We start from the raw sequence: 16,727 nt of genomic DNA, 5'->3' as shown, positions 1-16,727 counted from the left end.
CCTCTCTCCCTCTCTCCCTCTCCCTCTCCCTCTCCCTCTCCCTCTCTCTCTCTCTCTCTCTCTTAAGATTCTTACCTTCTGTCTTAGAATTGGCAATAATATTGATTTCAAGGTAGAAGAATGTAAGGGCTAGGCAATTGGGGTTAAGTGACTTGCTCACATAGCTAGGAATTATCTGAGGACATATTTGAACCCCAAACCTCCCATCTCAAGACCTGGCTGAGCCATGTAGCTGCCCAGAGTCAAGATATTTCTTGAATGAATTCCTTTTTTACCAGTAGGTAGAATTCTGGATCAGAAGGTAGTAGATCTATGTCTTGCTTCATTTTACTAAGTCATGTAATAATTTCTTTGTACCTTAATATTTCTAACCATAATATGAGAATAATAATAGCTTCCTGTTTCTACTTCAAGCATCATAGTTATCCTCAGTATCCCTCTCCTTCCTCCTTCCAGGGAGCCATTCCATTTTAAAAATAATACTTTTAAGAGAAAAAAACCAGGGCAACTGATTGATAGATTGAAAAAGTCCAAAATTGTGTAAATGAGGTAACTGTGGACCTCCAACTTCACAAAGTCTCCATGAAGAGGTGGGGTAGGGGTGTCTTCACAGAGGAGATTATTTTCCAAATGCTTTGATGCCTTTGGAAATGAAGGGACTTTAAAAAATGAGTGCATGTGGTATAATGGAAGGGACTCTTGAATTAAAGCCAGAAGAGTAGAATTCCAGTCCTACCTGTGTTGATAACTCTTGAAATGACCCTGAGTAAATTAATCTTTCTGTACCTGACTTTCCTCATTTGTAAAATGGATATAATAATGCTTTTGCTACCCATATTGCCAAGTTCTTGAGAAGAAAGTGCCTTGCAAGCTATAAAGTCCTACATAAATATAAACAACTATTATTTATTAATTTTAATTTAAATTATTTATGAATTTTAATTAAAGCTATGTGTCAAGTTGAAGTCAGAGTATAGTAAAAAATTCCTTTTTTGACATAACTTAAAAAAATGAGAACCTTTGGTGAAATCTTAGAACTAGTTGAGATTTTTTATTATCTTTTTGCATTAATAAAACTATTAGATTCATGTGATATGCATTAGATTTGTTACTTTCACAAAAAATTCCATAGGTCCTCTGTCATCTGATGTAGTCAGTAAAGTTTGATGTGAAAATATTCTTTCTGTAAAATGTATAATTGAAGGCTATTCTAAAAGGACTTTCACACTGTATTAGACAATTCTGTCTTTGATACTAGACGTGTTACTGACACATTCCATGTGAAGCTAGTTAAAAGAGTTACATTATCTCAAAGCCTCTGATTTTGTTGAGGGTCCTTCACTAATAAAAAATGACATACAGGAATAAAACATTCTTTCTCACATCCAAGAATACTCAGGGATTTGTAAATTGTATGAATGATGTCTCTTTTTATAAAAATGTTCAGAGTGCAGAGAAACCCAGACTTGTTACAAAACCAAATATGTGGAACAAGATTTCTTTTTTCATAACATGAAAGAAAAATGTAGTGCAAACTAGGCTGATGGTTATTTGTAACATGACAGCTCACTCTGTCATCTTACAATTTACTCTGCAGGGGAAATGCTGAAAACTTTAAAGTCTCCTTTTGACTTCTCCATTCCTGAGGCCTTAGACTCTGTACTAACACCCTTTGCTTACAGGGAATCACAATTAATTTAAGGAGAAGTGGAGACCTGTAAGCATCTGCATAATCCAGACCCCAAATACTTTTGCCAGATATGCAGACAGTCTAGGTAAAAGTGATTTTTTTTGGAGCGATTTTCATTATATAGATCTCTACTAGAATTTTCTGGGGAAATTCACTGGATTATTGTAAATTACATAAACTTTAAACAAATCTTGCTAAAATTTCTTAAGTCAATCAATAAACATATGGCATGGCTATAGTGTTACTTTGTGGAATATTCTTTCCATGAAAGAAAGTAATCTAAAAAAATTCTTCTCACTGTAAATGTGAGATATACATGAAGTAATACCATTTAAGCAATGTTTGATTTAGGATTTTAAAAAATAGAAATTAAATTTAATGATCAAATTACACATTCAGGTCTAAAATCCTGCCTCTGAGTACCTTTTATTCATCAAATATTGTGCAAATAGCTGCTGATCAATCTAACGGAAATGGATCACTTAATATTGCCATCAAGGAGCTAATAATAATTCAGCTATAAAATAATTGTCAGAAAATTTGAAAAATTATTCATATAATCAAAAGTAAAATGAAATATTGTATGTTTAAGATAAAATAATATTGATAAAATCATATTATAGGAATGCATTTTTCCATTAAACATTCTGAACATGTTTCAAATAAAATGGGTATTTATATATATGTACGTCTATATATACATATACATTCACATATATACATATAGCCAGCTAGGTGATATAGTGAATAGAATGATGGATTTGGGGTTAAGAAGACATGAATTTGAATCCTCTCTTAAACTCTTAATAGCTGTAATCCTGGGCAAGCTTCAATCTTAGTCTCTCTTAATCTCAATTTCCTTTATCTGTAAAATGAAGATAATAATAGCTTCTACCCCACTGAATTCTTGAAAGAATGCATTCATCTTTGCAATGAATGAAATGAATAAAGTATTTAAGCATTTACTAAGATGGAGATGCACATAGAGAAGTAGTTCCTGATCTCAAGGAGATCACATTCTAATGGGGAGAAAAGGTGCATGGAAGTTCTTTAGCGTATAGGATCAAATTAGACTGGAACAGATGAGATAACACAAAACACTTTGCAAATCTTAACATACTCTATAAGTGCTCGTTATTATTACCATAATTATACTAGGGAGCAGAAGATTTCACTTGAGACTGGATCTATATTATATACAATATGCTTTTCTTTTAAATATGTAATGAATTGATCATGCCACTTTCAAAGCTATCCAACTTGTTCATGATTCTTTCTAGCCTTCCTTCTGTTCTCTTCTGTATATTAAAGAAAAAAAAAGATTTTATTGACCCTCTTTTTTTTTTTTTTGGCTGCCTTATCCCTATGTCTTTTCTCTCCCTCCATCTCAGGTGGGCAAGCTCTTCATAACCCTTAGAGGGACCTATACATGTGAGTAGTCACTATTCATATTGGGCCTTTATTTAATAAGTAATTTTCTCAGTAACTATCTTTTGTCTAACTATGCTACACAGTGCCAAAAAACTGAAACCAAAACCAAAACCAAATTAAAACAAAAACAACCCTCCCTCCCAAAAAAGCCCATTGAATGAATGACATTCTCCCAATACATTAGAACAAAGCAGGGATCTTTGACTGAATTATCCAGGTAATTATATAAACTTCCAGTTCAATTTAGTGTTATAAAGTTGATCTTCATACACGTTAGGACATTTGAACATGCATTGGTTTATTTTCATTGACCACTACAATCCCCCCAAACCTTCCTGGACTTTATTGTTTAAAGTTATAAAATTTGTTTCTTAAAGAAGATAAAAACTAAAATGACAGTAGATATGGGTAAGTTAAAATAAGAACCTTTAGTAACCCTATCGTATAAATAGCAACTGACTTGCTCTACTGCATTACTGACACTGGTCCCAGAACTCCAGGAAAGAAAATAAAGTGTTACTAGAAGTTTCCTGTAATCTTTCCTCATGATGACATAGGATTCCTTTGGGAAATCTGCTGTTGTTTATAGGATTTCTCTGCTCTTGTTTGGATTGTTGGTTATCTCTCTTATTAGCAGCCCCTACCTCAGGCTGCTTTTTTTTTTTCAAACAAGCAGCCAAACTCATCTCCATTCTCTTAGATTCTACCGTTATTAACCAGGATTTTGCTCTCTGAAAAATTCCCACCAAGATTATTTTTTAGCTTTTCTTAGAAACAGATGCTTTAGAATTTAGTAGTTAAGCTATATTCATTAATTCATTACATCAAAACTTCCCCTCAATTTCCTTTGCTCAGTGAACAGTCCTCCCCCTGCCCCACTAACTGGTTATTTGCTTTGGTGTTTGAAACTCAGTGAGAAGGAATTTTCCATTTTTCAATTGTTTGGGCATTGTGTGCCAAACCATTCAAAATTGTGTGTGTATATGTGCATGCGTGCATGTTTGTGTATTGAAAAAAAAAGCCACAGCCATCTTTCTTCTTTTTGTTGTTGTTGTAAAGCAAATTTAAAAAGCTCCTTGTGGTTATTCTTATTAGATAAATTGATTCAAAAGTTAAAGAAAAGTTTTAGCAGATAAGAAATTCATAATTTGCTTTCCCCAGCCCCAAAGAGGTCTGTGGACACATTTCAGGGCATCTATGATCTTGGATTGGGAAAAATACATCTTTATCTTCACTAACCTCTAACTTAAATTTAGTATTTCTTTCAATTATAAATGTATGCCACAACATGATTCTGAGGAGGGATTCATAAGATTCGCAAACTGCCAAAGGAGTCCATGACACAAAAAAGGTTAAGAACCTAGATTATATAAGAAGAAAAGTTAAGGGAGATGAATGTACAAAGAATCTTGAAGAAGATTTAGGGAAAATGACTGAAATATTTTGTGATGAAATGACTTAATTTAAATGTGAATGTTATTATGCAAGTTTGGCTGATGATGCTAATTTTCCACATTAAGTTTTTAAAGAACAATTCAATATAGAATTATAAGGAATAGTTATGAATAATGAAAGTAATATCTTAGTTAAGGTCATATTATTTACATATGAATTATGAAATAAAAATTGGCAGTATGGTATCAGATAGAGAGCTGGTTTCAAAGCCAGGAAGACCTGAATTCAAGTTCTGACCAACACCTTGTTGTGTGACTTTAGGCAAATCTTTTAATATTTCAGGATTCTTTTATGGTACAGAGAAGATGTCAAACTACTTTTGAAGAGGGAGCATCCTTACATGGGAGTTCCCTATATCAGTGAAATCATAATATCTTTATTTTAGCTAGGTGGTATTTTGATATAGCACTTGGCCTGGAAACAAGAGGACTTGAGTTCAAAATCTTTAACAGATGTTCACTAGATGTGTGACCCTGGGTAAGTCACTTAACTTTGGTTTGTTTCAATTTCTTCATTCTAAAATGAAGACAGGGATAATAACTATACCAATAGTTAATATAGGGATAGTAACTATCTATTATCTCAGGGATTAGGACACCTATTTCCCTGGGTTGTTGTAAAGATCAAATGAGATATTTGTGAATTGCTTAGCACTGTGCCAGACAAATAGTAGGTACTTGATAAATACTCCTTCCTTCTTTCTTTCCTTCCTTCCTTCCTTCCTTCCTTCCTTCCTTCTTTCTTTCTTTCTTTCCTTCCTTCATTCCTCCCTTTCTTCCTTCCTTTCTCTCTTTCCTCAGTGTCTCCTTCATTCCACCATTAGTTTTCTTCTGCACTGATGAAACTTTCTTAGGCTCATAGCCTTATTTATTCAGGGACTGTTAATCCAGCTTGCCCTTCAATTTAGAGGATTTTCTATTATTCATTAAAACATGTAGAGTAGAGGGATTGAGATGAGAAAAGGCAGAGAATGAAAAACATCTGCATTGGTTAGAAATTTTTTTCTGGTAAAATTAATGACCACAGTCAGATTTTTTTCATTATCCATGGATTTCACTTTGTTACTGAGCTAGTCACAAACAACAGTCAACTCTTCAAATAGTGGCACTGGCCTCAAATAAAAAAAAACCCAAACAAGAAACTACTGACTTCATGCTCTTACATTATTGGAATATCCATTTGAACAACTTCTTCAGCAGGCACCAATAAAATATCAGACTAGAAATTTTTACTTCTTTCTTTTAGAGACATCTTCACCATCCATATATTCTTCAACTAGCATCTGGTTCTGGATTCTGTCTTCATCGCTCAACTGAAGTTGTTTTCTTGAAAGTCTCCAACCAACAAATCCAATATTTTTTTTTAGTTTCGTCTATTCAGTCTTTCAGAAACTTTTGGAATTGTTGATAATGCCTTTCTTGAGGTTTTCTCCTTCCTAGACAACATGATACTACATTATGCTGCTTTTTGTTCTCTACTTATACAACATCTCCCCTCTTTTTTTAGTGGTGCCATTTTCTTCCTTCCTATCTCACTCAAATGCAGGCATTCATTCTTTAAGGCTCTATCATATTTCCTTTTTTCTCACTCTATGCTTTCTTCTTTGATAATATCATTTATGGTCATGTTTTCAAATAACAATTTTGTATGATGATTTTAATTCTAGAACTCTAAATTCAAACTCTCAGTCAGGTCCTGGTCTTGAATTTCCAAGGATCTACAGTAAGTCTGGGTGCCTCACTGGAATCTCTAATTTAGCAGCTCTAAAATAAAGTTTATTGTCTCTACTCTTCAAACAAACTCTTCTACATGACTTTATAATAAGCACCATCTACAAATGATACTTATATCATAGAGTGGCTATTTATCCAGTCACTCATGCTCAAAATGTCAGTTATCTTTGACCCTTCCCTCTCCACTGTCCCACCCCACCCCCAACATCCTATTAACTATCAAGTTCTGTCAATTTTTATTCTACAAATTCTCTTCTTATCCATCTGATTTCCCTTTTATATTTCCATTGTATCACTGTAATTCATTTCTCTCTTTCTTGGTCTATCCATTTTGTTCTTTTTTTTCTCTCTCCTTTTTTGAGTTTGCATTCTTTGCATTCTCTACTGCTGCTAGCTAACTCTTCCTGAGGCTAACTGTCCTTTATAGCATTCCCCTGATCATACAACAAATGAACAACAACAATGATGACAACACACAACAAAATACCCTCCCCTCACCAAATTTCTCTTATTACTCTTTTAATAAAGTACAAACCCTTTAGTCTAGTATTCAAAGACCTATGCATTCTGTTCCCAACTTTATATAGCACTTAATGAAGTGCTATATAACATATATAACATATTTCTACACTTTTGCTTATATCTTTTCTCTATCTGGGATGTTAACTTTCTTACCTTCCATGTTCATTTTTATTTTCTTTTTTTTCAAAAACCTTTACCTTCCATCTTAGAATCAATACTAGGACTAGCCAATGGGGGTTGAATGACTTGCCCAGGGTCCTACAGGAAATGTCTGAGGCCAGATTTGAATCAGATCTCTCATTTCTAGATCTGGCTCTCAATCCACTAAGCTATCTGCCTCCATTTTCATTTTCTTATATCAAAGTTTTATCCTGCATTTTGAGGTTTAAATGAAATTTCTATGACTTGGTTCCTCTCTACCCAAAGCTAGAAGTGATCTCACCTTCCTCTCAATCACACTTTGACCCTCATTTGTCACCCATTACCTTGAAATAACAAATCTTCTCCTCCACACAATGTCATTGACTTAAGCACTCAGGATCCAAAGATGAAATGAAAAACAGCTTGTGTTCTCAGTGGTCTTGCATTCTAGTAGATTTAGCTTCTTCTGCTCACTATACTCTGTCAGGTCTCATTTGTATTACCACAAAAATTTATTTCTAACAAAAAATGTTGAAGTTACTGGCTTGCTTCTTTTGAGAAACAACAGGAAAAAAGTTTTTATGGGCCACCAAGGAATTTGGATAGAACCTTGAATTTTACTATTATAGAAATTTTAACTCAAAGTGGTGGATACATTGAAAAGTCAGTTGTATGCAATTTCTGAGCTGGAGGGGCTCTAAGAAGTCACTTCAGTCAAGTCCAAACCTGAAAAGATTTTCTTATAAAACTTTACTGAGAAATGATCATGCAACTTCTGCTTAAAGATGTTTAGGGAGAAGAAACTGTATTTCCCAAGTTGGCTCATTCTATTAAGAGAGTGCTCTACTCTTCAGGCAGAACTGAAATCTACTTCTCAGAAACTTCCTTCCAATTTCCTAGTTCTTTGGGCTAAGTGGCAGGAATTTCTATAATGTGAGCATTTTTGTTCAGCTGTCTCAGGCCTGTCTGACTCTTCGTGACTCATTTGAGGTTTTCTTGGCAGAGACACTGGAGTGATTTGCCATTTTCTTCTCCAGCTTATTTTAAAGATGAGGAAATGGAGATAAATTGTTAAATAGATTTGAACTCAGCTCTTCCTAATTTCAGGCCCAGCACTCTATACCCCAATGTGAGCATAGAAATAGTTTTTTTTTCCACAACAAATTTCAAGAACTTCAAAGCAAATAAATGGATTTGAAAATATTGTAGCATTCTGTTAAAAAAATCAACTACTCTTATAATAGTCATTGTATATGCTTTCCAAACATACATATAAACATGTGTATATACATGCACACCCTTTATAATATGGAAAATTCTCTTGATTATTTAAAAAGTAAAAAACTCATATTGAATCATAATATTCCAGAATAATTTTTCTATTTTAAAAAAGAACATATAATTCAGTTTTTCAAATGCTGGCTTATCTAGACATTTTATAGACAAGGTTAATTTAAGGGGGGGGGAAGGAAAAAGCATTTTGAAGTGCCTTCTATTGCCAAATACTTTACAAATATAATTTCATTGGATCTTCACAATAACTCTAAGAGGCAGTTGCTATTATTATCTCTATTTTACAGAAAAGAAACTGAGTTGAATGGAGGTTAAGTGACTTGACCAGGGTCACACAGTTAGTAAGTGTTAGAGGTAGTTAGATTAGTTAGAACTTAGGTCTCTCTGACTCCAGGCCCAGTGCTCATCCCTTGGATGACCTAATTGCCTCTGGAAAGAAGTTAAAATCTGCTATAGTATAAAACTTATGACCACTTGCAAGTGAAAAGTGACCTAAACGACATTAATAAGGGAATACTTACATGGCTTAGTGGGTAGAGAACCAAGCATAGAGATGGGAAGTTCTGGGTTTAAATCTGAACTCAAATACTTTCTATCTGTGAGATCCTGGGCAAGTCACTTAACCCCAACTGCCCAGCCCTTACCTCTCTTCTGCTTTGGAACGGATCCTCAGAATTAATTCTAAGACAGAAGGTAAAGGTTTAAAAAATAAATGTATAGAATAAGAATGTGTCAGTTTATTTTTATTAATCATTTATAAAACTGTTCCAGGCTTAGTGCTAAATGCTAGAGATAGAAAGAAAGCCAAGGGATAATCCCTTGCCCTCAAGGAGCACACGAGCTAATGAGAAAGAAAGCATTCAATAATTTTATATAAATAAGATGGAGAGGTTTTGACTGGTATTATGCATGCCACAAACCACTGATCATTATCAAATTTTCATAGATTTAAAGCTGGGAAATAATCTTCTTTAGTTGTCTCAATTTACCTGGAGATTAAATGGTTTACCCAACATCATGGACAAATAGCAGAGCCAGGATTCCAAAGGGCTCCATGAAAGTACATTATTGAAGTGATTTAAAAAGAGTATTTAAAAGAGTATATAGAGTTTAATGAGTGCAGTTCTGTATTTAATATACATAAAGTACTTTTTATTCTGTCAAGAACACAATATTATCTGTGCATATAATTGATAAGATTTTCTTCCTACTCCTGCCACATGAACATATAATCAACATTTTAATATGGGAATGCAGGAGGACAAAAACAATTAGATATATGGTAATTATCTAGACTGATTGAGTTGCTAGACATGAAGGAAGACTTGATAGCGGAACAAAACTTTTAATTTAATTTATGTTGACTCCTTCAAGCTCAGATGCAGAAATAAGATCACTCTAGAATTGGATCAATTGTTATTATTATTATTATTATTATTATTAATTATGGGGTTTTATAAACCAAGTTCATTTTTAAAAAATAATTTATGTCTTTATCTTCCAGTGAAGTCCTTTTTTAATGCATCATGATGTCACAAAAGGTTTCCTGTAGTTCAGATCATTGAATTGCAAGCTCTGGCAGGTTCTACTAAGCTGACAATCTTTGTTAGAATTGTCTGGCAAGGATTAGTCTAGGTAATTTAATTTAATTTAACAAATATTTATTTATTTATTCCCACTCCCACTCCCTATTACAGTATATGGAGCACATGGTGGGTGCTGGGATTGAGAGTAGGGAGGAGATACACAAATTAAATAAGACAGAATACTTGTCCTCATGGTGCTGACTTTCTAATGGAGGGGTAAGTCATGCAAAGAAAACGGGAATTTATAAGTTCATTAGAATGAAGTTTGGTAATGCTCAATAGAAGAGGAATAGCTACTAATGGTAATTTGCTTTTTCATAGAAATTCAAGAACATCATCTTCTAAGAGAGAAGGTGAAATCTGCAGCAATAAAGTACACACACTCACTTTGAAGTAAATATTTTTAAAAACAAATCTTAGAATTGAATGTTATCTTTTAAACTGATTGTTTTCATTTTTAAAGGCAAGAAGCAAAAGGCTGATTTCCTGTGTCCATTAAATGGAAGTGGAGTAGGGGGAAGGGTAGGTACAGTGATAAATGAGCAGTCATTTCATCTGTTTTCTTTCTTGCAGAAATCAGAGCCAGATTACACTTTATCTTGCCCTGACTTTTAGCAAGACAGATAGCCATGAGAAATCTTCAGGTTCAAATAGTCTATGACCAAATGGTGTAAAACCATCACCTTTTGGAAATCTTTTTTTCCCCTGCCTCTTACACAATAAGATAAATCATTTAGCTGCTTTTAATGAATAATAAAAGCAGGCATTCTAATTACTCATAGTACTAACAAATAGGCTAATCCTATGAGTAGAAATCACTAGCTTATGCTACAATGGTTTCTCAGGAGAAACCCCAAGTCAGGAGAATCAAACAGAGTATCTGCTCACATCCAATCCCACAAAATAATTGTCTTCAACCCTTCTCAACTGCCCCTCACCCAAAGTTCTCCAGGGGGTCCCCTGGAATTCTGGGTGAGGCTCTCCCTGTACCTTTGCAGGGATTCCATGCTTTGCATCTGCACACAACAGAAGGAACACACAATCAACACCGAGAGGAATTAAATTTCATGTCCAATTCACCTGTCTGTACAAACAATCTCAGAGATATATGACTTAGACAGCAACATCAGACCAAAAATTTGCATCCAAGGGGAACCTCTCTGATCTCTGGGGTGGGTCATTGGTAGGACAACTGAGAGGGTCTCTGAGTTCTTGAGGGCTTCCTTGGCTCTGGAAGGAGATGTCAGAAAGTGGGAGGAAATTACCTTTGCTGGCTTTGGAGAAAGCAGAATTGACCACTCATTTTCACCACGTAGGTTCCTCGCTCTTCTCCCAGTTTGTGGCTGCTCGATAACTCTACTTGGCAGGGCTGAGCAGGAACCCCGGTAGAATGTAAGTTCCTTGAGGGCAGTCCCTATTTCATCGGGCTTCAGGGTGTGTGTGTGTTTATATCCTCAATTTACACAGTGACCAATACGTAACCGGCACTTTAATAAAGGCTTGTTGATATGAATTGAAGTACCCTATGATAGACTCTCGGTGGTGGGTTAACTCTGTTCTGGGCCTGACTCCCAGGTTTAAACAGGTTTCCACAACGCTAGACTAGTTTTTCCTAGGATGAGGGTCTGCGTGCAGTCGTGCCCGCTCTATGCCGCTCTAGTCTAATGGAGCCAGACCCGGCCCGACTCGGGGCTGAAAAAAGGCTGTCCTCTTGGTGCACCCTCCAGCCCGCCTAGCCAATTTGTCAGGGCCCGCATTGGATAAATAGCTGTTTTTAGCCTTTTGGAGTGCCTAACCCAAATAAATCAGTCACTTCTCTGGAGAGCTTCAACGGGTAGCTCGGCTTTCAGGGCTCGCCCACTGAGACCTCCCGGGAAGACAGCCAGCACCGCGGGCCCCACACTCTGCTGGGGAGCAAGGTGAGCTCCCTGCAGTCCGCAGCAGCGGGGTCGGACTACGACAAGCCTCAAATCCGGATGAGGGAAGAGGAGGGGAGGCGACACTAGTGTGACAGCAGGCATGGGATATGTTCGCTCCGTTGCTTTCTTTCCGCTGCTAGGTAGGACGAGCTGCGGGACGCCAAAGCGAAAGAGAGTGTATGGCTGGTGGGGAGAGTTCCCTCCTCTTTTTCTTTTCACCACCACCACCACCTCCAGGGCAATGGCCCACCCCCTTTCCTACAGACCAGTCCTGACCCCCAGAGCTAGCACAGAAAACCCCTACTCTGGCCCTTGTTTTGCTTCCTTTCAAGGGACTGCATCATTTTTGTCCGTGTAGTGAGCTCCTTACACAAGTCTGACTTGGCATTACGTTGGCACTTAATAGAGATTTGAAGAATTAATTTGATTTCACCTCTGCCTTAAAGACACGCAACATCTGACTGGAGCTCCCTAAGCAAAAAACCCTTAGCTAATCAACGCTAGTCTTCATCATTTGCTCGGAAGGGCGTCCTTAAAGCTTTGATCCCCAAATTCACAACTCCTCTCCAACCCCCACCCACCCTTTTCCTCGAGGGATCCTACTAGTTGCCTGCTCAAAATACCTGCTGGCGCCAAGAGGAAATTCACATGTAACAGATACCTAGCGATGTAAAACCAATATTTTCCTTCCAGTGTCGTTTACCCCCTTCTCCTGCTTTACCAACTTGCCTCTTACTCAGCCAAAACATCAGGAAGGATTGTGAATCTTGAGTGCCCGAACGAGGAGTTTGGGGATCTATTTAATAGGCTTGATGATTGCTATCTCACAGGTTTCTTTGGCTTTTCTCAAGCTTGGCTTTGGGCTATCCTTTGTTCTGCAAAGTAGAGCAAATTAAGAACCTGCTCATTACTGATGAGCAGGTAGGTAGTGCTAAACATGAGAAGAGCTGTAAGATGTCCGACACACACAATGTTCATGCTAAAGTACTATATAGTCTCCTGTCAAAACCATACTGACTTGTAAAAAAGACACATTTCCAGTTCCATTTTCTTAAGATATAAAACAATTGCTGCATTTTAGTTCAGCAATTTTTGGAGGACTATTTAAGTGTTCCCTCTCATTTTAATTAAGATTGCTGATCAGAAATAAACAATGTACTTGTACATATAATGTAGGGATTCAAAAATCTACTGGGAAAGACTATCTTTGACAGATCTGCTTCCTTAGAAATCCTAAATCCTATTTACTGTATAAATCTAATTCAAGGGAATCATGTGTTAAACATAAGCATTTAGAAGTGCAAGATTGGCAGGATGTTGACAAGTAGGTAATTTGGAAGAGAAAAAAATTGAGAGGTGACTTTCTTGCCAATGTAATGTATCAGGATGAGGTTTAGGTACCCTTGCATCAGATTTTGGTATTTTGCTGATTTTTAAGGAATGAGACATCTAATAGCTCATCTTTTTTTTTTTTCATTTGTATGAATATAAGATTTCCAAGGGATTTGTTTCTCATCTTCATGGTTTATCTTTTGAGAATCAAGTTTTTAATGGTTAGTCAAAAATCACAATAATGTTTAAGCTTAAATTGAGAACAAAAAGGGGCATGTTCATATCTGAACATAAATATATGCATATTTATATTTTTTAGACACTTAAGGTTTGGATCCCAGATACTTCTAGGTGTCTGTGTTTGGAAGTGACATGAATCTGTACTTAGCTATTTTTCCCATTCAAGGATACAGCTTCCTGACAGAATCTGTGCTGGCTTGCAGCTCAGTTATTGGAAAATGTCTTTTTTGGATAAACAGTAAAGAAACTTAATAAATATTTGTTAATTGATTTGGTAAGGAATTGTGCTGTAGCACTTTACCATAACAATGTACTTGTACATATAATGTAGGGATTCATAACTTAGGGAACATGGACCACCTAGGAGTTTGTGTGTGAATAGATTTCAGGGGATCTATAAACTTGGACTTGAAAAATTAATATCTTTATTTTTAAATAATTTATTCTTTTGTAATTCTTTGTATTTTGTTTTATGCATTTAAAAGCATTATTCAGAGAAGGAGCCCATAGATTTCACTAGACTATTAAAGGGATCCATGACACAAAAGGTTGTGAACAACATACCTAGAAGTTATCATCTGCCTGGAGTAAAGTTGTTCAGTTGTGTTTGACTCTTTGTGACTCTTTGGATCCTACTGTCTATGAGGTTTTCTTGGCAAGGCTACTGGAGTGGTTTGCCATTTCCTTCTCCAAGGCATTAAAGCAAACAGAAATTAATTGACTTGCCCAGAGTCATAGAGCTAGTAAGAGTCTCAGGACAGATCTGAACTCAGGTCTTTCTGACATCAGTCTTAGTGTTGTCTACAGTGAGCCATCTAGCTGCCTCCTGACTGGAATTAATGCACAATCTAAAGACAAGGGCACATTTCTCAGGACACCCTTTCTGGGTAGTATCGTCCTTCCCCTGTCTTTCCTATCAGGATCATTGATGGCCAAGAGCACTGAGAAGTTTGTTGAATTGTCCAGGATCACACAAACAATATGTATCACAGATAGGTTTTGAACTCAGATTTTCTTAGCTCCTGAGCAGTATTCTATCCACTGTGTCAAATTATATATGTCATGTCATATCTTCATGTCAGTGTATGCAGAATAAATGATAGCTAGTATTTACATGGAGGTAGCTAGGTGGCTGAGTGGATGCAGTACTAGGTTTGGAGTAGGAAGACCTGAATTCAAATCCATCTTCAAATACTTTCTAGGTGTTTGACTCTGGGCAAGTCACTTAACCCCCTTTGCCTTAATCCACCGGAGAAGGAAATGAATGGCAAACCACTCCAGTATCTTTACTAAGAAAAACCATGAAAGACATTGGTGTATGTATGGTTCACAGAATCACTGAGAGCTGGACATGACTGAACAACAACAATATTTCAATGATGCTTTTTTTTTTTGCGACATGCTTTTCATGTGTTATCTCCTTTAATTCTCACAATAATCTTGTGAGGAAAACTATTATTTCCATTTTAGAGATGAACAAACCGAAGCTAAGAGATTAGTGAGTTGCTTAGGGTGATACAACTGGTAAGTATTTGGAGAAAGATTTAAACTCGGGTCTTCCTGATTCCAAGCCCAGAGCTCTAGCCAATAAACTGTCCTAATACAAAATAAATTCAAGGTGCCCATACTTAAATCTAGTTCATTCAATATACTGTAACCAGACTAAAACAGAATGGTTGAAATTCAGCCACAAGTCTATAATGAATTTTATTTTACAATATACACTAGTTCCCTGAGGGGGAGGTAGAGACTGACATCACTTCTAATTGTTTATCCCTTATTGGAGCAAAGAGTGACATTTAATTCCTGTAATGTGACAAACCTGGCTTGTTTTTATAAAGAGTACCCCAAATTGCTTCTCTGTAGAATATTTAACTAAAGAAGATAGTACATGCACAAAACAAGGTGTTTCAAATAGTCTTTGTGCATTTTAAACTATTAAAACTTTCTATTGTAAGATTTATAATGATATTTGCATTATTATGAATAAAAATGTTTTCTAGGTAAGTGGGGATTTGGGGGAATGGATTGAAGGATGTTATGAGGTAATTAGAAAATTATATATTTAAGTTATATATTTCCTCACAACAGGGAGACACAATAATAAATATTCTGGAAACAAGAGCCCAATGCCAATATTTTAATTGCCCTTTGGTGAACTTATTACAGAGTGTGAAGGAGGCAGCAAGAGTGAGAGGGAGTTTCTTATGATTACCAAATTAGATTTCTGAATTGTTGGCTGTGCAATTTATCTGACAGTCACATTAAGTGCTCAAGGTAAATTGAATCAGTTCACTTCTTTTTTCCCTCCAGAGGTTTTTGTCAGGTGACAGAGCCTAGTGATGTTGTTTTAGACATTATTAGCTTATCCTGAAAATAAATCACTTTTGATAGCCCCCAAAAGTGAATAATTAGCTCTGGCTTAGTGCTGACAGGCATGAAACTAAGAACTTATCTAGGGCAAACCACTGTGAGACTAGAACAGAGAAAAATCTAAGTGTACAAAGGACCAAGATAAAAACCACTATGTAACATCAATTATAACAACTGGATCATCTTTGAACAATTTGAATGGAAATATATTAAAAGAAAGGTTCTGCAGTATTTTGTCAGTACTGTCAGGAAGCTGTCAGATAAAATAAATGGAGTTTAAAAAAGTAACACAAAGGTGGTTTTATTTCTAAGAGCACATCGATGAAAAGCCACATTGTTCTTTTTATTATTTTTGTGTCTTTCCAGACCATAATTTTCTTTCCTGATCACCCCACCTCCCCCCATATTTGTTGTTTCTCCCATTAAAATGTAAGCACCTAGAGGGCAAGTACTGCCTTTTGTATTTGTATCTGCAATGCTTAGCAAAATGTTGTGTACTTACTAAATGTTTAATGCTTTTTATTCATTCATTTTAGAACAGGAATTCTTAGCCTTTTTTATTTCATGGACCCCTTTGGCAGTCTGTTAAAGCCTTTGTACCCCTTCTCAGAGTAATATTTTAAAAGCATAAAAGACAATATGTAGTCTTTCAGAGCAAAACAGTTACACTGATTTACAGTTATCAAGGGGCAGCTAGGTAACACACAGAGTAGAGTGCTAGGATACTTCCTATCTGTGTGACACTGAGCAAGTCACTTATTCCTGATTGCCTAGCCCTTGCCACTCTTTTATCTTATTTTTTTCTAATTCTTTTTTTTTTCTAATTAGTTTTCTAATTCTTCTTTGCTGCCCTTCCCATTTTTATTCTCACCCAGATCTAGATCACTGACTCTTACACTTTCTTTCTTTCCTTTTAATACTTACTTTATGATCTATCTTCTGAAGTTGGAGTTTATTTTGCTTGTGTTTTGCTTTATTTTCTCCCTGAAACTACCTTCTACCTATATTGTCC

At 35.9% G+C, this 16,727-nt stretch overlaps 1 protein-coding gene across 1 annotated transcript in view; it reads right to left on the bottom strand.

Annotated features, from left to right (window-relative positions):
- The window catches only part of TCF21 (transcription factor 21), a 33,615-nt gene extending 22,441 nt beyond the window's left edge, over positions 1-11,174 (bottom strand). The window contains exon 1 of the mRNA XM_044677019.1: positions 11,117-11,174. The gene's annotated coding sequence lies outside the window, so the exon portion shown is untranslated. The remainder of the gene's footprint in view (positions 1-11,116) is intronic.
- Positions 11,175-16,727: the final 5,553 nt, after the last annotated feature.

This window comes from Gracilinanus agilis, chromosome 4 (genome assembly GCF_016433145.1).
Source record: "Gracilinanus agilis isolate LMUSP501 chromosome 4, AgileGrace, whole genome shotgun sequence".
NCBI classification, from domain to species: domain Eukaryota; kingdom Metazoa; phylum Chordata; class Mammalia; order Didelphimorphia; family Didelphidae; genus Gracilinanus; species Gracilinanus agilis.
This window is presented reverse-complemented; position numbering and strand designations above follow the sequence as displayed.